This window comes from Macrotis lagotis, chromosome 8 (assembly GCF_037893015.1).
Source record: "Macrotis lagotis isolate mMagLag1 chromosome 8, bilby.v1.9.chrom.fasta, whole genome shotgun sequence".
Taxonomy (NCBI): domain Eukaryota; kingdom Metazoa; phylum Chordata; class Mammalia; order Peramelemorphia; family Peramelidae; genus Macrotis; species Macrotis lagotis.
The window spans coordinates 176,593,164-176,615,123 of record NC_133665.1 but is presented as its reverse complement, the minus strand read 5'-3'; the positions used below and the strand labels follow the sequence as shown (position 1 = coordinate 176,615,123).

The 21,960-nt window shown below is 41.2% G+C and overlaps 1 pseudogene; it reads left to right on the top strand.

Annotated features, from left to right (window-relative positions):
• The first annotated feature begins 5,199 nt into the window (after positions 1-5,199).
• On the top strand, positions 5,200-15,001 carry LOC141496581 (transcription factor E2-alpha-like; annotated as a pseudogene).
• Positions 15,002-21,960: the final 6,959 nt, after the last annotated feature.

Here is a 21,960-nt window from a genome sequence, read left to right as displayed (position 1 = left end):
TCAAAGGGTTATTGTGGGAAACCTCATGGCTGGAGATAGCACACTAGTCAAGGGTAAGCATTTCTTTTTATGTATATATTTTGTTTTCCCAATTACATACATAGTAGTTTCTAGGAATTACTTTTTGCAAGGTTTTGATTTTACAGTTTTTTTTTCTCTCTCTCTCTCCCTCCTTTCTCTCCCACTCCCCCCAACAGAAGGCACTCTGATATGGACTTTAACGTTCACATCCATGGTAAACATAGATTGAAATTAAATGTGCAATTAAATGAGAGAAGAATCAGATCCGAAAGAAAGAAAGAGAATATTAGAGATTAACAATGATCTAATACATAAGAAAACTTTTAAAAATTGATGATAAGTTTGATTTTCATTTACTCTCCACTGTTCCTTCTTTAGATATGGATGGTATTCTCCATCACAGATCTCCTATAATTATCCCTGATTATTATACTGATGGAGAAAACAAGTCCATCATGTTGAGCATCCCCCCGTGTTGCTGTTAGTGTATATAATGTTCTTCTGGTTCTGCTCATTTCACTCAGCATCAGTTCATGCAAGTCTTTCCAGGCTTTTCTGAAATCCCATCCTTTATGATTTCTTATAGAACAATAGTGTTCTATCAAATTTACCACCAGTCAATCCCCAATTCATGGGCATCCTCTTAATTTCCAATTCTTTACCACCATGAAAAGAGTTTCTATGACTATTTTTGTACATGTGGGAGTTTTACCCTTTTTTAAAGATCTCTTTAGGAAACAGAGGGTAAACATTTCTTAACCTACTATGTGACTGAATACTGGATCTGAAGTCACTTCATCCTGTTTGCCTCTGTTTCCCCATCGGTAAAATAAACTGGAGAAGGAAATGGCAAACTACTCCAGTATCACTGCCAAGAAAACTTCAAATGGGATCACAATGAGATGGATGTGACAGAAAAATGATTAAAAAGAAATGTGCCAATCATCTGTTATTGTTATTCTTCCGTCTTTCTCAAAGAGGACAAAGATGTCAGGAGAGTGATGGCTTGGCTTGCAAGTGAATTGGATCTAAGTGAGGCAGAGCTATGAAAAATTATCAGCCTCATTCTCTCCTCCAGGGGACAGAAAGGAAGGAAACCCTTCTACAGAGTTCACAAACAGGAAGACTACATATACAAATTGTAGGTAGGCTAAATTGAGCTAATTAACCAAGGGAAGGAGAGATTGGGAAAGGCTTCCTGTAAGATGGGATTTTAGCTGGGACTTGAAGAAAGTCAGGGAAGCTGGGAGGCAGAGAGGAGTAAGGAAAGAATTCAGATATGGGACTAATCAATGAAAAGATGTATAGTCAAGAGGAGAGTCTTGTGTGAGGAAAAACCAGGAGACCAGTGTCACTGTGGGACCAGGGGGTAAGAAAATTGGAAATGTAGGGAGTGATCAGATTGTGAAGGTTTTTGAAAGATAGCATTTTATAGTGGATGTTGAGGTGATAGGAGTTTATTGGCATGACATGGTCCCTTGAACCTGAGGAAAATTACTTTGGCAGCTGAGTATGGGAGACTAACCAGCTGGCTATTTCAGTGGTCCATGAGTGAGATGATGAGAGCCTGTACCAAGATGGCAGCATCAGAAGGGAGAAGGAGTCACATATAAGTGAAATGTTCCCCTGGGGCAACTAGGTAGCACAGTGGATAGATCACCAGCCCTGGAGTCAGGAGGACCTGAGTTCAAATCTGACCTCAGATACTTAATAATGACCTAGCTGTGTGGCCTTGGGCAAGCCACTTAACCCCATTGCCTTGCAAAAAAAAACCTTAAAAAAAAAAAGAAATGTTACCAGAACAAAATTGATGGGTCTAGGCAATGGACTGAATATGATGGCAGTGAGGGGAGAAGTGGAATGAGGATTAAGGATGATCCCTAGTCGGTGAAGGGAATTGGGAGGACTGGGAGGAGAACAATAATAGAGAAGTTAGGAGGAAGGAAAGGCATAGGGGAAAAAAGATGATGAGCTCGGTTTTGGAGATGCTGGCTCTAGGGTATCAGTGGAATACAAATAGGAATGGTGGAAATTAGAGCAGGCCAGTTTGACTGAAATTTCTTGTGTGAAGGGGGTTCATAGGAATTATTCTTGAAAAGTTGGTGGAGAGTTTTAAGCGCCAGTCCGAATTTGTCATCTGATCCTAGAGGCAAGAGAGAAGCAAAGAAGATTTTTGAGTTGTAGAGTGATAGGGTTGGAGATGTGATAAGGATTGTTACTTTGGCAGCCAAGTGGCAGCCAATGCAGAGGAGAACCTGGAAGCCTAGAGGTCTATCTAGGGCTTACTGAAATTGTTCAGATGAGAGCTAATGAGGAAGTGAGCCAGAGGGTGGCTATGTGTGCAGAGAAGGGCATGGAGGAGGAAAAGCCCAAAAGGAATGAAATCTCATAGATTGACTCAAACTGAGAGTAACCCTAGACTGGAACAGTTAGAATTCTAATAAAAAATTATAAAAAGAAAGTTTTATCTGTAAAGCTGTGGGACCTTTGGAGTCTTATATCAGCCTTAACTACCTAGGAAATGACCAGGAATACAGCTGAGGGTCTCAATTGCCACCGCCTTCCACCCCCTTGGCTTGTCCCTGTATCTTCACTCTGCCCACTCATCTCCATGGGCTAACAGAAGAGATTTAGGGTTTAGAAAAGGGAATGCTGAGATAAAAAAACAGAGTTCAGGTGTTCTGATAGTTATTGGGTAAATCACGCTTATTTGGTTTTTAGCTTAGACATCATCTGAGATAAACATTTGGGAAGCATTGTGACCAATCATCATAAGTTATATGACTGAGGGTCTCCAGTCCAGAGAAAACAGTTAGCCTGAAGATTTTAACTACTTGGGATAATCTTGTACTCTGACCTAAAGAACTCAACACCTGGGATTGTGGATCTCTTACTAAACAGATAAAAGACTTGGCCAACCGAGTCTCAGAAGGAACCAGAAAGGGGAGAGGCTTTTCGGCTGATTCTGGACAAAGGCTCTTTCTACCTTTTCTATAATTTCTGGGGAAATCTCTAGCTAGATTTTAAGTTAAATGGGTTTGTCAGACCTCTACCCAAGGATTTTAGTTGGGCCAGAATCTGGATGCGGTAGAGACTAAAACAGAGTTGCATCCAGCCAAGATCCAACAGGACCATTTGAATGTCACAAGGGGTAGTTCTATGACATCACAAAAAGATCTCAGGGACCCTTCATTTTCACTTATTGAGATCTTTGGGGACCCCACCTCTGTTAGCTATCCCTCTTAGACTGTAATAACTAAAAATTGGAGTTGTGCATATACCTTCCTCTAAGAGACTGATAACATTTTTATTGCACAAGGGCAAGAATGGATCCCTGGAGTAGTCCATGAGAAACTACCGTCTAAGATATCATCTATCCATTAATCATTGCTTTTCAAGTCTGCTTGTTTGGCTAATTCTGTCTCTACCTACTTGCACTAACACCTAGATCAAATTTCTCCATCTTTAAGGATACTATAGCAAGGTTTTGTGAAGTGTATCTTTAACATATTTGTAAACTGCTATTTATGGAACCCATCAGATGCCTGGTAACCCTTTCAAAAAAAGGAAATAGGGTTTGTTTGGCATAGCTCACTCCTGATGAAACCATGTCACTATTTCCTTTTCTAAATTCTCTCAAAGCATCTCTTTAATGATAGGTGCTAGAATTTTCTCAAAAGTCAAGGGGCAGCTAGGTGGCGCAGTGGATAGAGCACTGGCCCTGGAGTCAGATCTGACCTCAGACACTTAAAAATTACCTAGCTGTGTGACCTTGGGCAAGTCACTTAACCCCATTTCCTTGCCAAAAAAACCCCCAAGAGTCAAAGTCAAGATTACTGATTTATAGTTTTTAAAAAACTCCCCTCTTTCCACCTTCCTACTCTTAATATGAAGATGAACTCAATCATGCATCATCCCTATCCCCCTAACCCTGACTTTGGCCAAGAGGTGGATGATTCTAGGTAAAGAATAAGGTACATGTTCTCAGTATTGGGGGGTGGGGACAGGAAGGACATTGTGACATGTCAGAGATTAAATGTAAATGGTCCAAAGGTAAGGCATTTTACTTTCCATCCCCACCCCCCAGGATCTTTTAGTACCCTAAAGAGGGAGGGGACGAATCTAGTCTCTACCATTAGTTCAAATCCCAGTGATTGTGTTCCCTCAATTTTAGGGAACGCCTCTTCTCTAGTTCCATTTAACCCCTCAATAGATTAGCATTTACAAAGGGTTACTTACTTCAAAGATATAGAAAGAACTAACAAATCAATATGTTCTTTCAACCACCGAGGGGCACAATTCACTCCCTACATGATCTAAATCTCTGGGAAGGGATTGGAAATGAGGCTAACAAAAAAAGTTCAGTTCCTACAAATTATAATCCCCCATGTTCTGAGTCTGGGGACCTTTAGCTAGACTAGATTATCTGGGATCTGGGATATGTATTATAAAGCTAGCCCCTTCAAGGGGTCTTGGAGAGTGGATGATCATCTCTAAGCACAATTTCCATTTGTCTTTCCAAAGCCAGAGAAATGAATTTCACTGGGGAAAGATGGTAAGAAGCAGGAGAATTTAAGGCAAATGAGCCCCCAAATCCAAAAGTGCAAGGGTTTCTGAGCCCAGTTAGAATTAAGTTAGGAGGGTGGCTAGGTGGTGCAGTGGATAGAGCACCTGCCTTGGAGTCAGGAGTACCTGAGTTCAAATATGGCCTCAGACACTTAATAATTACCTAGCTTATGTGGCCTTGGGCAAGCCACTTAACCCCATTGCCTTGCAAAAACCTAAAAGGATCAAGTTAGGATATTAGCTCAGGTCCTTGAATGATTGAAATATAGCAGAGAAAATCCTTGTGGAGCCTTTGGTCTGTTGGTCCTCTACTGATGTTCACTGGTGATTGGGATGGATGCCCCACCACAGAGTGCAATAGAATTCCTATCCTGAAGAATGGAGTAGGGGGAGGAGCATTTTCTCTGATGCATGAACCATTCAGTCTTTTGTTAGGTGGAGAGCTGCATCTCTTTTTTTTTTTTAGAAAGGATTTTATTTATTTTGAGTTTTACAATTTCCCCCCATTCTTGCTTCCCTCCCCCCACCCACTAGAAGGCATTCTGTTAGTCTTTACATTATTTCCATGGTATATGTTGGAGAACTGCAACTCTTGTTAACAAACAGGACAACATGAGATACTCCTCACCAAGATTCAGGGTATGAAACCAGATTCATGACCCCGAGACCTTGGATTTTGGCAGCCATGCCCTTTATTACAAAATATTTTTTTCTGAATGGTTGAAATGAAGATGTTTTAGCCTGTCATTTAAAAATAGTAAAAAATTCAATAATTCATGCATTCATTCCTTTACAACAAATGCTCAGTAATGACTTTATGCTATGTCTTCTGGACATAGAAGACTCATATTAAGCTTGTGTTCTCATTTTTTCACTCAGACTCTTGTCTAAATGAAAAAGGGAATATAATATAGGGAAATTAATCATGAAAATACAAAAGAGTGTCTGGGGAAAATACCAAAGATGGGTCTAAAGAACAACAGAAATTGGGGAGAGGGAGAGATCACTCCCGGCCAGGAAGAACTCTTCCTACTAGTCCGGGTCAAATTCTATGATAGGCATCTAGCAATGATTCATCTCTTACTTTTCCCCACAATGTTCTCTGCCCCCCCCCAATTGTAAATTTATTCAACTGCAGGAATTATCTCTTATCTACTCCTGCATCTTTATCATGGCTTAGGTGCATATTAAGGCCTTTCTAGGTAACTTCTCATTTAGTCTATTGCTAGAGCCTCCCAATTAGCCCCCTTCTTCAAGTCGCCCATCCTTCCCCACTTTCCACTTCAATCCATCCTCCGCACAGTTATTAGGGTGGTTATTTTAGGTATAAGTAATAGAGGATTAGGGTTTTTGAAATGTTTGATAAATATCACATTTTACCTTCAGAACAATTTTTTTCCCGTTAAAGATGTTGAGTTTTAATCTAATCTTACCAGAACAATTCTTATTGTTCTATATTACAAATGGTTGCTCAACCACAACACTCTTCCAGTGTAGCTCTGAGTAATGGGCCACTCCAAATTCTGAAGAACTGGGGGTGAAGATCAGCCAAAGGGTAATGGAGAAATACAAAGGAAATGTGATAAACCGAAGCAACTGAAGTGATATGAATAGCACCAGACAAGAGAGATAAATGACCAGTAGAAAAGATGAGGCGTCCATGTAATAAGTGGAGGAATGGTCAATCCATCATAGGATCAGAAATTACTAAATGGAAGGACAATCCTTTGGGATTGTCTTGGATCATTGTACTGCTGAAAATAGCTAAGTCATTTATAGTTCTTTGTTGAGCAATGAACTACTAAGTTACTTCATAGTTCATGCTGTCACTATATACAACATTCTCCTGGTTCTATTCCTTCACTATGCATCAGTTCATGTAAATCTTTCCAGGTTTTTCTGAAATCCTACTTGTCATTTCTTATAGCACCATAATATTTCATTGCAGTCATATACCACAGCTTGTTTAGCATTTCCCCGATGGGCACCCTTTGATTTCTGATTCTTAGTTACCACAAAAAGAACTGCTATATTTTCCCCCTCCTATATTTTTCTTTTTTCCCTTGTTTTAGAATATCTTTGTGATATAAACCAAGTAATGATAATGTTGTATGCACAGTTTTTTTAGGTCTTTGGGTATAGTTCCAAATTGCTCTCCAGAATGGTTGGATCAGTTCACAATTCCATAAACAATGCATTAGTATCCCAGTTTTTCTACATCCCTTCCAATATCCAACATTTCCCTTTTTTTTTTATCATATTAACCACTCTGACTGGTGTGAAGTAGTTCCTCAGAGTTGTTTTAATATGTATTCCTCTGATCAGTAGTGATTTAGAGCATTTTTCACATGACTATTTTTTTTGAATTATAAAAATTTTATTTATTTTAAGTTTTACAATTTTCCCCTTAATCTTCCTTCCCTCCCCCCATCCCCCACAGAAGGCAATTTGCCAATCTTTACATTGTTTCCATGGTATACACTGATTCAAATTGAGTGTGATGAGAGAGAAATCATATCCTTAAGGAAGAAATATAAAGTATAAGCGATAGCAAGATCAGACAATAAGATATCAGGTTTACCCCCCTAAATCATAGGTAATAGTCCTTGGTCTTTGCTCAAACTCCCCAGTTCTTTCTCTGGACACAGATGGGATTCTCCATTGCAGACAGCCCCAAATTGTCCCTGATTGTTGCACTGATGGAATGAGTGAACCCATCAAGGTTGATCAACACAGAGTGATATTCTTTTTTTTCTTAAGGTTTTTGCAAGGCAATGGGGTAAAGTGGCTTGTTCAAGGCCATACAGCTAGGTAATTATTAAGTGTCTGAGGCAGGATTTGAACTCAAGTACTCCTGACTCCAGGGCCGGTGCTCTATCCACTGCGCCACCTAGCCTCTCCTAGAGTGATATTCGTTTTTTTATTTAATATTTATTCTCATTTTGTACAAATAATGTTTTTTATACATTAATAAAATATTCTTGTTTAAGAGTAAACAAAATATCCCCTCCCCCCAAAAATATAGACTCACTTGAGTGATAAAGTAAAGGGGAGAGAGAAAAAATTAAAATTAAAATTAAAAAAATAATAGTAATAATTGTAGGTATGTCCAGGTGGTGCAGTGGACAGAGCTTTGATTTCTTTGAAAACTGCCTGTACATATCATTTGTCCATTTATCAATTGGGAAATTTTATAAATTTGACTCATTTATCAGAGATACTTTTTTGTAGACTCCCCCCATCCACACCCCATTTTCTACTTTCCTTATACTTTTGGTTGCAATGGTTTTATTTGTGCCAAGACTTTTTAATTTAATATAATCAAAATTATCTATTTTATATTTTATAATGCTCACTATATATTCTTTTTATCCTAAATTCTTCCTTTTATTCATCAATTTGACCAATAAACTGTTCCATGCTCTCCTAGTTGGTTTCCCCCTTTCTGTGTACATTATGTGCCCATTTTGCTCTTATCTTGGCATAGGTTGGGAGATGATGATCTATCCCTAGTTTCTGCCATATTGTCCTTAGTTTTCCCAGCAGTTTTTGTCAAATAATGAGTTTGGATGCGAGATTACTATGGTCATTTGCTATAATGTCATTTGCTCATAATCTATTCCACTGATCTGCCACTCTTTCTTAGCCAGTATCAGATTGTTTTGATAATGACTGTTTATAATACAGTTTGAGATTATTGCAGCTAGACTACCTTCTTTCACATTTTTATTGATTTCCTCGATCTTACTGAGCTTTTACTCTATCAGATGAATTTTGACCTTATTTTCCCCAGATCTAGAAAATAAATTTTTTGATAGTTTGATTGGTATGACACTGAATTAGGTAGATTAATTTAAGTAGAAATGTTATTTTTAGCATATTGGCTCGGTCTACCCATGAGCAATTAATTTTTTTCAATTGTTTAGATCTGACTTTATTTGTGTGAAAAGTGTTTTATAGTTGTATTCATATAGTTCCTGTGTCTGTCTTGGCAGGTAGATTCCCAATTATTTTATATTGTCTGTTATTTTAAATGAAATTTCTCTTTTTATCTCTTACTGCTGGACCTTGTTGGCAATGGAGAGAAATGCTGATGATTTATCTTCATAAAGTTTTTCTTGATAAGTTGCATCCCCCCAAAATTACCTTGAATTTATTTTGTATTTATCTTGTATTATTTCTAAATGTATTTGCTATTTGTAGCCCTCTCCCTACCCCCTAGCAGAATGAAAAGGGGAATCATTCCATTTTTGTCTCTGTATGTCCAACTGCCAGAAGTATTTGGCACAAAGTTGGTACTCATTAATCACTGATGAATTGAGAAATATTTCCCTAGTATAGATGTTAATAATAAATGCTTCTCCACTGATTGAATGATTGAATGAATGAGGCACCCTCTAACTACTAGCAACCATCTTGGAGAAACTCCAGCTTCTTACATGGTGTTCATAATAAGAAACCAGGTCAGGTTACAAACTAATGAAAAACTTTAAGTAGTTTGGATTTCATTGGTAGCCTTAGATAGTGGAAAGATACTTGGATTTAAAGTCAGAAAGACCTGGGTTCTAGTCCTGTCTCTGGAACACATTGGTTGAGTGATGTTGGCTATTCCTTGTTCTCTAAGGGTTCTTGGAGTATAGGTTATAGGGAAGACACTAACCTGCATCTGTGGAGGGGACTTCCCCATCTGGGAGTTCTCTATTCTGATGAGGTCACCAGTCCAAGCCCTGTCCCACAAATAAGAAAGCATTCATGAGTACACATCTCTTGAAGAGACAGTGGAGGGAGCAAGAGAAGGAGAGCAGACTGATTTGCTTCTAGGGAAATAATGCTCTTAACAATCCCAAATGTTTCCCGTCTTCTCAACAACAACAGTCTTCCAGCTATGAGTTATGGACCACTATTTCTGAAGAACTGCGATTGAGGATCAGCCAAAGGGTTATGGAGAAACCTGGAATGAGAATGAGAAAACAGAGAACCATGCCAAAAAGAGAAGTCATGCAAGTGAAGAGACATGGAAACATTAGACAAGAGAGATGTATGACCAGTAGAAAAGATGAGGTGTCCATGAAGTAAATTGAGGAATGGTCAATCACTCATAAGATCAGAGATTAACTGGAAGGAACCTTACAGTCCAATCCCTTCATTTTACTATGAGGAAACTGAGGTACATAGCTTAAGTGCTTACCCTGGGTCACACAGCTATCTGAGGTGTCTGAGGTGGGATTTGAACTTAGTCTTTCTCCTACTCTACTGTCTTATCCTTGGTATGCAAGAAAGGTCAAGGGGATGAGAAGAAAGCCCTCAGAATGCTGTAGTAAGCTAATGAGAAGACATGGTCAAGAGTGGTTTAGAGTACCTTGTCATGGATGGGTGGTGATCTGAAAACTGGAGAGAGCCCCCATATTAAGAAGATTCCAGATTTCTCTTGGTAACCAAAATTAATCCTTGCATTGGCAGCCCATCTAATTGGAATTCAGAATATGTAGTCAACAATTGATGATCCAGGGAGCTATGATGTACAACAAGAATGATAATCATAGCTGGCATTTAGAGCATATTTTAAGATTTGCCAGATGTTTTGGAGACAATCTCTTATTTTAGCTTGTCAGGTAGGAGCTAATGGTGCCTACATCCCCATTTACAGATGAGGCTACTGAGGCTCAGAAAGGTTAAACAGATAAAACCACTAATTCTCTATGTAACTTTGGACATGTCACATGGGCTCATAGATTTAGTTAGAAGGGAGACCACCAAATCAAATACTCTCTCATTTTATAGATGAAGAAACTGAGATGGAAAATTGTCAAAGGATTTGCCCAATGTCACCTGGCTTAAGTGTCCTAGAATCTAGGCCTTCTTGACTAAAATGAGTGTCCTATTGACTCTGTTAAACTTGGTCTCAGTTTCCTTATGGTTCAAATGAAGGGGTTGGATTTCATGACTTTTAAGGTCCCTTCCCATTTCAAATCTATGACGTTACCATTGGATCAGAGATATAATCTGAGTCAAGAATGCCATTTAATGCTAGAGAAATAAATATTCTTGGGGCAGCTAGGTGGCGCAGTGGATAAAGCACCGGCCCTGGAGTCAGGAGTACCTTGGGGTCAAATCTGGTCTCAAACACTTATTACCTAGCTGTGTGGCCTTGGGCAAGCCACTTAACCCCATTTGCCTTGCAAAAACAAAACAAAAAAAAAAACTAAATAAAAAAATAAAATAAAAATAAAAATAAATATTCTTTTAAAACAACACCAAAGGACAGTCTCTGACCTCAGAGAACTTTGATCCTAATGAGGGGAGACAACATGGTCCCAGAAAAGTAGATGATAGAAGATGATTTGAATAAGGAGGGAACTGGAAGACTCAGGGAAGACTTCTTGAAGGACATGGTACCTGGACTGAGCTTTGAAGGAAGATCTGGACTCAAAGGGCAGCAATGAGAAGGGAACAAATTTCAAGGATGGGGGGAAAGTCAAAGGTCCAAGCATAAATTGATTTTTCACCAGGGGTTTCCGAGATGTCATGGATTGACTCATAGAACACTGGTGGCTTCAGGGTATTGTTCAGATGAGTGACTCCTAGGGTCTGCTGGGAATATTCTTTAAAGTTTTGAAGCATAAGGAACCCTTAACTCTAAAGTATTATGTTGCAAAAGTTTTGTGTTATTTTTTCCCTATAACCTATTCTCCAAGAACCTTTAGAGATTAAAGAATAGCCAACATCACTCATTGTGTTATTTTTGTGATTATATTCTTCCTACTGGAAAGCTTTCCTAATCTCAAGGTCTATGGGGGAAAGATCACTTGACCAGGAGACAGAACACTTGGGTTCTGGTTGCAACTGCATCACACTGAGGCAATTTGGGAAATTAACCTTTCTTGTCCTAATTGGATTAATTATGTTCCTGATTTGGAAGAGTGGAAAGAATGATGAAATTGGCACCAAAAATCTTTGGTCAAGTTTTGACTCTGCTTCTTAGTCATTTTTTAGTGGTGTCCAGTTCTGCATGATCCCATTTAGTGTTTTCTTGGCAACGATATTGAAGTGGTTTGCTATTAACTTTTCAGCTCATTTTACAGAGAAGTGACCTGAAACAAACAGGGTTATGTGACTTGCCTAGGGTCACACAGCTAGGAAGCATCAGAGTTCAGATTTGAACTCAGAAAGATAAATCCTCCTGACTTTGGGGCCAGGCCTCCATCTACTTTCTGTCCCCTTTAAGAGTTACCAAGAAATCAACTTACCCCCTGAACCTCTAAACATTGTACCTCTGGACCAAAGAAATTTGAGGGGGCAGATTGATCGAGTTCTAGCCTGATACCACTTCTTGGGATAGGAAAGAGAAGGGGAAAGTGCTCAGCCGTGGACATTTTCCTGATGCCCTCAAGGAGAAAACCACAATCTCCCTTGGCGAAAGATGAGCCAGATTCCAGAGATATTATACCATATGTGAGCTGCTGCAATTATGCATTTAGATAAGTCATATAGATACAACCAGGGACACACATCAAAAACAAAACAAAAAACCCACATAAGATGACTTGGAGGGCAGAGAGGCACTAGTTGTCTGAGGGGGTCAGTAAAACCTTCATGGCATTTGAGCTGGATTTTGAAGGAAGTATAAGGTCCCCTCTCCTGTTTCCCTGCCTTTGCATGGTGGTTCTAGGTCTGGAATCCCCTCCCCCTCCAACCCTCTTCACTACCCCCAACACTTTCTGCCTTCCCCCCCACCTCCCAAGCACAGCCCTCTCCTCTCTGCTGTCTCTTCAGGTCCTGAGCTTCCTTCAAGACTTAGTCTAGTCACTGTCTTCCCAAGAAGCCTTCCTAAAGAACAGTGGCTGGTGTTCTCTGCCTCCAGGAGCTCCTCATCCTACATGAAGGCTTTCCTAATCTCAACCCAAGCTGTTAATGCTCTCTCCTTCATGAAATGACTTTGAAAATTCTTTGTATTTACTTCTCTGTGTCCATGAATTCTTTCAGTGAAAAGTAAGCTGCTCGAAGACAGAGCCGTTACCCTTTTTGTCTCTTTCCCCAGTGCTTTGCACATAGTAGGTGCTTAATAAATGATCATTTTACAGAGTTGAAGTGATGGGATTGAACTAGGTGATCACTTAGGTTTTTTCCTATCTCTAACATTTGTGATTTGCCTGTTGTTGGAGCATTTCCCATGGAAACCATGGGAAAAATGTTCCCCGGCTAAGCCACCAAGAGACTAATTCACAGTGTACCCAACACATAGCACTCTTCCAATTTGGGACACTGACCACCCACTGGTCCCTCACCCTCTCACCCAATGACTGCCACTTGTCTGTAATAAGGAAACCATCCCTCTACCAGTGGCAGTGGCTGCCAGCACCCAACAAGGGTGACTTGGGGAGCTCCCCTCCCTTTCCAGAAGTCCCATAGCTCCTAGAAGACAGTTGGACCTGTGAGTTGAAGGGGTGGGAGGCCTATTCTGTATCTCCAGGCAGCAGGAATAGACTTGCCAGTTGGTTGAAAATAGTATAAAATGAGAGGCAGAAATGAGAACTCTAGGAAGTAGCAGAAAGCCATCAAGCTGTAATTATTTAATGGTTGTTTTGTTTACAAGAATCTATTTTTCAGTTTTTAGAGAAAAAAAATAAGACCAGGGTCAATGCCCCAAGAAGTTTTTTGGGATAATATCATTGAAGATATTGTCCACTCTGGACCTCAGTGTGAATCCTGCCCAGTCACACCTGTGTGGCCTTGGACAGCCAACTGAAGCTCTCTGAGCCTCAAGTTCATTTTCTGCCAAATGAAGGGTTTAGACTAAGTGATTTAAAAAATTTTAATATTTTGTTTTCCCCTTTTACATGTAAAAATGATTTTAACACTTTAATAGTATTTAACTTCTTCCAATTACATAGTAAAACAATTTTTAGCACTTAGTTTTTTCAATTTTTAACATTTTTTTAAAATGCTGAATTCTAAGGGCAGCTAGGTGACGTGGTGGATAGATCCTTGGCCCTGGATTCAGGAGGACCTGAGTTCAAATGTGACCTCAGACACTTAATAATTACCTACTGTGTGGCCTTGGGCAAGTCATTTAACCTTGCCTTGAAAAGAAAAAAAAACCTAAAAAACTTCTGAGTTGCATATTCTCTCCTTCCCCACCCCCCCACATTGAGAAGAAAAGCAATTTGATATAGGTTAACCATGTGCAAGACTTAATGGTTTCTAATATCTCTTCCTAGGCTAACATTCCATGAACCAGTGTTGAGGAATTTTCTCTTTGGGAGGGGGAACCTTAGGAATAATTTTGTTTGATAGGAATTTGTTGCAATGAGATTTTTTTATTCTTTTAGAGTCCTATGAAAAAGGCAGCCTGGCCAGCTCTGGGGTGGGGGTGGACTGGGAGGAGAGCAAAAGGAAATCTCTGCCCTGAAGGATCTTCTATTCTAGCATTTGTAAAGGAATTTCCAGACAGCATGTCATTTGAACTCAGCACTCCTGAATGGGCTTTCTTTATTACATTTATTATTATCCTCATTTTCCACGATAGTGGATTTGAACTCAGGCATTCCTAACTCCATGTCCAGGGCTCTATCTAAATACCGCGCCACCCAATATCCCAGTGGCCCTCAACTGGAACACCCGGTGCCTTATCTCCCAGCTATGAAGGAACTCTTCATAATTTACAAAACAAGGGGGAAGATCACCTAGACAAAGTCATCCACGTGCTGAGGAGTCATGCCATGGGGCAGACAGGTGGTGTGCCTGGCATTCTTGGGAGCGCCCTCAGCCAGGCCTTCTCCTCCGTCATGCCCCTGGTGGGGTGGGCCCCAAGCTTGGTAGAGGCCAGTCCCATTGAGGATGGCCTCTCCAGCAGCTCTAGTCTCCTTCCCAACCATGGGCCACTCGCTGATCTCATTCAACAGCAGGATGTGGATGGCGGCTGGACATGGGGCTGGGGGGAGCGGGCGCTACTTCAGGAATGGGTGAGATTAAGAGGGAAGAGAAGGAAGATGAAGAGAACACATCCTTAGGGGGAAACTCAGAGGAGGAAGAGAAGGAGATGAAGGCCTCCTGACGAGGCCCTGCCACTGGAGGAGAAGGATCTGGGGGATCGGGAGAGGAGGATGGTCAAGACTACATGAGGCGTTCAAAGAACTTGGACGTATAGATCAGGTGCATTTAAAAATCAGACAAAGCTCAGACCAAACTGGTCATCCTTCAGCAAGCTGTGCAGGTCATTCTGGGCCTTGAACAGCAAGTGAGAGAGCACAATCTGATCCCCCAAACTGCCTGCTTGAAGTGTGGGGAAGAAGAGAAAGGGTCAGGAGTGGTTGGTGATCCTCAGATGACACTTTCAGCTGGTCATCCGGGCCTGGACACAGGTCACAGCCCCGTTGGACACATGGCAAGGTCCCCTGCCCAGGAAGCCTCGTGACTCACCTATCTTCCTAAAATGCAAAATCTTGGCCCTCCTCCCACTGACTCCTGCCCCGAGATGGGCGACCCTGGCCTACCATGTAAGGAGCAATGTTTTGGTTTTGGTTTGGTTTTTTAAAAGAAGGGGGGGGGGGGAAGGAAAGAAGGAAAGAAATTAAACACTTTGTCAAAAAAAATTGCTTAAGTATAAAGAATGGGAGAGACAATGCATATCACTCAGTTAAGGAGAGACGCTGTGTTAAACTTGGCTTGTTCTCAAACAGCCGCAATGTGCCAAAGCCTACTCTTGGTTTGCTGGGGGTTTTGAAAGGAGAAGAAAAGAACATTGGTTATGAGATTTTTATGTGAAAGAAAATAGCAATACCTTTGGGGGTTTTGGGGAAGCTTCTTTTGTATGTGTTTTGTAAGCGACAGATTTTTTTTGTATTAAAAAAAAGTTTTGTGTCCAATGATTTTCTGGGGCTGTTTTTTCTACAGTTAAATGTTGTCTCTCTGTGATCAACTAGATTATTAAAAGTTGTATTAAAAAGAGAAAAATAAATAAATACTGTACCGCCTGGCTGACCTTGAAGGTCACTCTGAGGGATTCCCCGGGCTCCTCCAATAGTAGTCTCCATTGCCCCCGGGGTTTGAGGCTACATGTTCTCTGTGAGAGAGCGCTATCTATTGCTATGTTCATGTCCCTATAATGGGGAGAGGCCAGTCTTGGAGTTGGGAAGACCTCAGTTCAAATCCTGCTTCAGATCCACACTATCTGTTGACTATTGAGTAAATTCCTTAACCTCTTTCTATGCTAGGCAACTCTCCAAGACCATCCCAGATAAACAAATCTTCTCTGGGGATTAAACCATAACCAGGTAATGCTATTTGTTCAGTAATCACTTAAAAAGTCTTAGGTTCAAATTCTATCTATCTATCTATCTATCTATCTATCTATCTATCATCTATAATCTATCTACCCACCTATCTATCATCTATCTAATGATCTATTGTCTATTATCTATCAATCATCTATCATCTATCTTATCTATCATCTATCAATCATCTATCATCTATCTATTATCTGTCATCTATCTCTCTATCCATCTATCATCTATCTATATATCTATCTCTCTATCTAGCTATCATCTCTCTATCTCTCTATCATCTATCTTTCTATCTATCCATTTATCTATCATCTCTCTCTATCTATCTATCTATCTACATCTAAGGACCTCTTCTTGGTCCATGTCAATATGTGGCTGGAGAAAAGGTCAAGAACCCATCCTTGCAATAAATAAGTGCAAGTGAGCTCCTCAAAACTTTCGTATTCTCTACAAGGAGAGAATGATTCCCTCCTCACCCCTGGAGGGACTTACCCATTATACACTACAGATTGAGTTGTCTTTTTTTTTTTTAGTTTTTGCAAGGCAATGGGGGTTAAGTGACTTGCCCAAGGCCACACAGCTAGGTAATTACTAAGTGTCTGAGACCGGATTTGAACTCAGGTACTCCTGACTCCAGGGCCGGTGCTCTGGTTCACCTAGCCACCCCTGAGTTGTCTTTTTCACATGCCCTTTATGATCTGAAAATTGATTGAAGTCTGAAAGGGTTGCATCCTTACAGACAGCTGAGTAACCTGAGGGTCAGAGAGATAAGTAAGTGTGCTGCCCAGGGTTGCCCAGAGGATAAGCCTCAGAGGCAGATTCCAAACTCTATCCAGAGTTGATGACTATCACTCTCTCCATAGTTTATTTCCATTAACTTCCCAACTGTAGCTCCACATTAATTTGGGACACAAAATCTTTATGACATCTAGGTAGCTCCAGTTCAACCGGGTGCGAATTGCTTTGAAAGTCAACCCTTGAGGGGGTATCATGATGTTGGGGAAGGAACCCTAGAAGCTCCCAGGTTTGCAGTCCTGCTTTTGTCAAGAGACCTTGAGTGAGTCACTGAACCTCCTTGGAGCCTCAGTTTCTTCATCTGTAAAGGATCACTAATAATTCTACGCCACAATGGATCAGCAAGTATTTTGAAAACTGCAAAATTTTATCCAAGTTCCAGGGAGGGAGAACTCCTAATGGGAAAATTCCCTTCTCAGGGGCAGATCAACACAACAGTTGAGCAGCTTGTTGGTCATTTATCATTTACGTGTGCGTTCTTATTTCTAAAACCAGAGCTCTAGAATGGGCTGGATCCTCTGAGGTGGAGCGTCCAATTGCCTCATTTTAGATTAGGAAATCACTGGAGTCAGAGGAGAAGAAAGACTTGTTCAAGCTCCCACAGACTGAAGGGAAATTCCTTCCAAGTCTTTTGAGCTCAGTTGTCCATGTACCTGTTGAAGCCTTCCCCAAAGAAAGAAACCCTGGAGGGCAGAGATTGTCTTCTTTCTATTTGTATAATTGGGAGAGGCCCGTCTTGGAGCTGTGGAGACCCACACACTGTCTGTCTAGTTGTGAGGAAGCTCCTTGGCATCTCAGGGCCCCAGGCAGCCCTCCAACACTGTCAGTCAAAGACACGTTGTGGTTCTGTGGCAGGTGGAGCTGATTTCTACACCCTTCTATGCGCTGAGTTTTTGATTTCATCCCTCCCCAAATCCCATACTCAGCTAAGACCCTTAGGTGCTCAAGAACACTTGAGGGACGACAATGGCCCAGGAGCACACTCCGGATCTTTGGAAAGGACCCGTCTCTGGGCACCACCAGAGTATTGGCCTAATAGCTGGTGGAGAGGAGTTTGATGAGAGACTTAAGTGAATCGCCCAACTACTGGTATCTACAAATCGGTCTGATGCTATGGAAAACCAGTCCTCATTGGCCGTCCTCATCCGCAGTTCACCTTTCATACATCATAGGCCTCACAGCATAGATCTCTAGATGAGAACACCAGGGCTCAGAGAATCCAATCCCATCAGTTTACAGATAAAGAAACTGAGGCCCAGGGATGTCCAATGACTTGCCCAAGATCGCACAGATTGGCAGTGGCATGAGTTACCCCCTCTTTCCAGTTCTCTTCAGGTTATAATAACTTGGGAGCCTTGGTACCACCCTTGTGTGAATATAAAATGCCAACAAAGGAACAGGAAACATGTGTTCAGGACACCCCAGTGATCAGAAGTGGGAAGCATATTTATTTTACCTCTTTCTATGGGAACTGTTGCCATGGAAATGCCAACGCATCCCACATCCACTGTGTTCACTGCATTCATAGCTCTGGAGGCCAGGCTGTTTTTCCCGAAACTAGAGTCTGTTCAGAAAATGTCACCTGATGCAAATACCCTGGGCTCTCAGAGTTCTGAGATGTCTCTGGGCACCCAAGGGGGGCTTGCCCAGTTTCTGGTACATAGAAGGCATCTGATGGCGCTTGGTGACCCTGTCATAAGAGTTTGGGCTAAATCTTTGACACCATCTAGTCCAACCCTTTCATTTCACAGATGAAGAAACAGAGACCCAAATTCACAAAGAGAGAAGCATTAGCTAAGATTCATTGATTCCAAAGGGAAGGGAATAAGTATTTATCTAGTTTTATTATACTATACAAATTTATATTTATATATAATAGCACCATGCTAAGTTATTTAGGAATATCTCATTTGATCCTCACAACCACCCTGGGAGGCAAGTATCTGAGGTCAGATTTGAACTCAAGACTTCCTGATTTCAGGTCTGATCTCTATCTATTGTGCCACCAGCTACTCCATATCTGGCCACTGGACCTAGTTCTGGAAGAGAAATTGGGGCTTAGCACCAACCTCCTTCACTAATTTATTGGCTTGTCATGGCATCTCCTCCCTGTTGACATGGTCTTCTTTGAGAATGAAGGACCCAGGGCAGCTAGGTGGTGCAGTGGATAAAGCACCAGCCCTGGAGTCAGGAGGACCTGAGTTCAAATCTGACCTCATACACTTAATAGTTACCTAGCTGTGTGGCCTTGAGCAAGCCACTTAACTCCATTGCCTTGCAGAAAAAAAAAACTTAAAGAAAAAGAAAAAAAGAGAGAGAATGAAGGACCAAAAGCTCACCATTTTTGTGTCCTCCTGAATCTCAGATACACTTGGGGAATGCTAATAAGAACATGTAGACTTTATCTCAGTGGACCAGACCAGACAGTTCTTGATCATGTTCCCTCTAGCTTGTGGGATCCAGATGTTGCTGATTATAGGGTCCATTAGTAACGCCCCATCTATTGTCCCATTGGATTTATTCATCTCTGAGAAAAGAAGCAATGTAGTTGGCTTAAACCCACTCAATCCTGCCACCCATCTACCTGAGGTGGAAAGTGAGAATGAGATTTTATTTAGACCATGACTGTGTTATGTATCTGGATACTTTGCTCCCCTACCACCACCACCACACACACCTCCCAGGAGGATTTGAAGGAAACTCCTATAGAAGGAGGAGACTGATCCATACACTGATGGATCCTGCCTCAGAAATGATGGAGTCTTGGTTACTGGTTATATATCACCCCTGCCACAGAAGAGGTTGAAGCTTCATTATTACCCAATGCCCATTTGGTACAATAAGCTGAATGTGAGGCAGTAGACAGGGCTTGTGAATTAGGAAGAGGGAAAAGGATTAAATTCTACACTGACAGCAGGTGGCTCATAGTTTTGGAATGTTATGGAAATATAGGGTTTCCTCAAATCCTTGGGATAGTCCATTAAAAAACAAAAACAAACCTTTATGAATTGTTTATGGCATCTTCAGGCTATAGCACTAATTAAAATTCTAGAGCCTATGAGGGAAAATGGCACTCATGACCAAATAACTTGGCTGACCGACTAACTTAAAACCATGGCATCAATGTCTCAAATCCAGTCTCCATAAATAAAGCCTTATTAGCATATTCATCTAACCCAGAAGGTCTGCTGAAGCCAAGCCTTACCAAAGAAGAGATGGCCAGTGTCCAGAAAGATTACTTAACACAAACCAGAAAAGACTTCAAAAGGAGGGATGCAAACTTGATAAGATTATGGGACTATGGGTCAAATGGACTTAGAGAACTTATCCCTTACCGTGATGGAACACCTTCATTCATTCAGCCCCTGGGGACCTGGCAAGCTAAAGAATTTGTTCCAAAATAGAGATGGAGGAATTTTCACAAGGCTGTCATGTGTCCCACCTGTCCCAAGAACAATGCAGCTGAGCCACGGAAGTCACTCATGGACAATCTCCTCTTTCAGATGAGTCCTTTGAAACCTGGTAGATGGGCTTCATCCAAATGCCACCTGCCCCTGGTTACAAATATGCTTTGGTTATGGTCTGGATGTGGGTGGAAAGGCTCCTCTATTGTACTGCCATAGCCTCGGGGGAGCAAAATACCTCTTAGAAATGATCATTTCCTTATGGTGGATGCCTAAGGAAATAGATAGTGAGAAAGAGAGAGAGAGAGAGAGAGAGAGAGAGAGAGAGAGAGAGAGAGAGAGGAAGGAAGGAAAGAGGAAGGAGGGAGGGAACAAGAGAGGGAGGGAAGGAGGGAAAAGAGGGAGGAGAGGGACGGGAGGGAGGGAGGAAGGAAGGAAGGTAGGAAGAAACAACAACAAAAGAAATAATGATAGAGATACTCATTTCACAGGAGGTTCATTAGCTAAGCTGTTTTTATCCTGACCAATTATTCAGCATCTCCATTGTAGCTATTATCTCCAGTCATCAGGAATGATTGAAAAAGTTAATAGAGGGGCAGATAGGTGACACAGTAGATAGAGCACCAGGCCTGGAGTGAGAAGGACCTGAGTTCAAATTCAACCTCAGACATTTTTTTTAAGATTTTATTTATTTTGAGTTTTACAATTTTTCTCCCAATCCTACTCCCTCCCCCACCCCCACAGAAAGCCATCTATCAGTCTTTAATTTGTTTCCATGTTGTACATTGATCCAAACTGAGAGTGATGAGAGAGAAATCATATCCTTAAGGAAGAAACATAAAATATAAGCGATAACAAGATCAGACAATAAGATAGCAGTTTTTTTTTCTAAATTAAAGGTAATAGTCCTTGGTCTTTGTTCAAACTCCACAGTTCTTTCTCTGGACACAGGTGGCACTCTCCATCACAGACAGCCCTAAATTGTCCCCGATTGTTGCACTGATGGAATAAGCAAGTCCCTCAAGGTTGATCATCACCCCCATGTTGCTGTTAGGGTGTACAGTGTTCTTCTGGTTCTGCTCATCACTCAGCATCAGTTCATGCAAATCCCTCCAGGTTTCCCTGAATTCCCATCCCTCCTGGTTTCTAATAGAACAGAAGTGTTCCATGACATACATATGCCACAGTTTGCTAAGCCATTCCCCAATTGAAGGTTGGATGAGTTCACAGCTCCACCAACAATGTATTAGTGTTCCAGATTTCCCACATCCCTTCCAACATTGATCATTGTCCTTTCTGGTCAACCTCAGACTTTTAATTACTTAGCTGTGTGATCTTGGGCAAGTCACTTAACCCCATTGTCTTGCAAAAACAAAAAAAAGAGTTAATAAAATACTTAATAGCTCCCTTACAAAATTCTCTGAGTAGCTAGCTATTTCCTGGCTCCAAACCCTTTCTTTAGTTCTGCTAGGTCTTAGATCTGGATCCTTTGGTTTCCATAAGCTCAGTCCTTATGAGATAATAACAGGCTGCTCAATGCCACTGTACTCATAGATGAGAGACATAGAAGCCAAAGAATATCTCCTGCAATACTGTATTAGGTTGGCACAAAAAATATCAGACTTACCAACTTGTCTCACTATCCCATTATTTAGAAATCCCTATTGAGATTCTGCCCCAGTCTGGTGATTGGGTCTACTAGAAGAGATATCTTCAAAAAACAGTCCTTGGAGCCATGAAGGAAAGGTCCTTTTGAAGTCCTGCTTATCACCCCCACTGCTTCCAAGTTCAGGGGAGTAGAGTCCTGGTTCCACCTGTCACACCTCAAAAGGGCAGTGCCACCCACTTGGAATGTGACCTGACCTTGAAAATCAAACGGGGTCTGCAGCAGC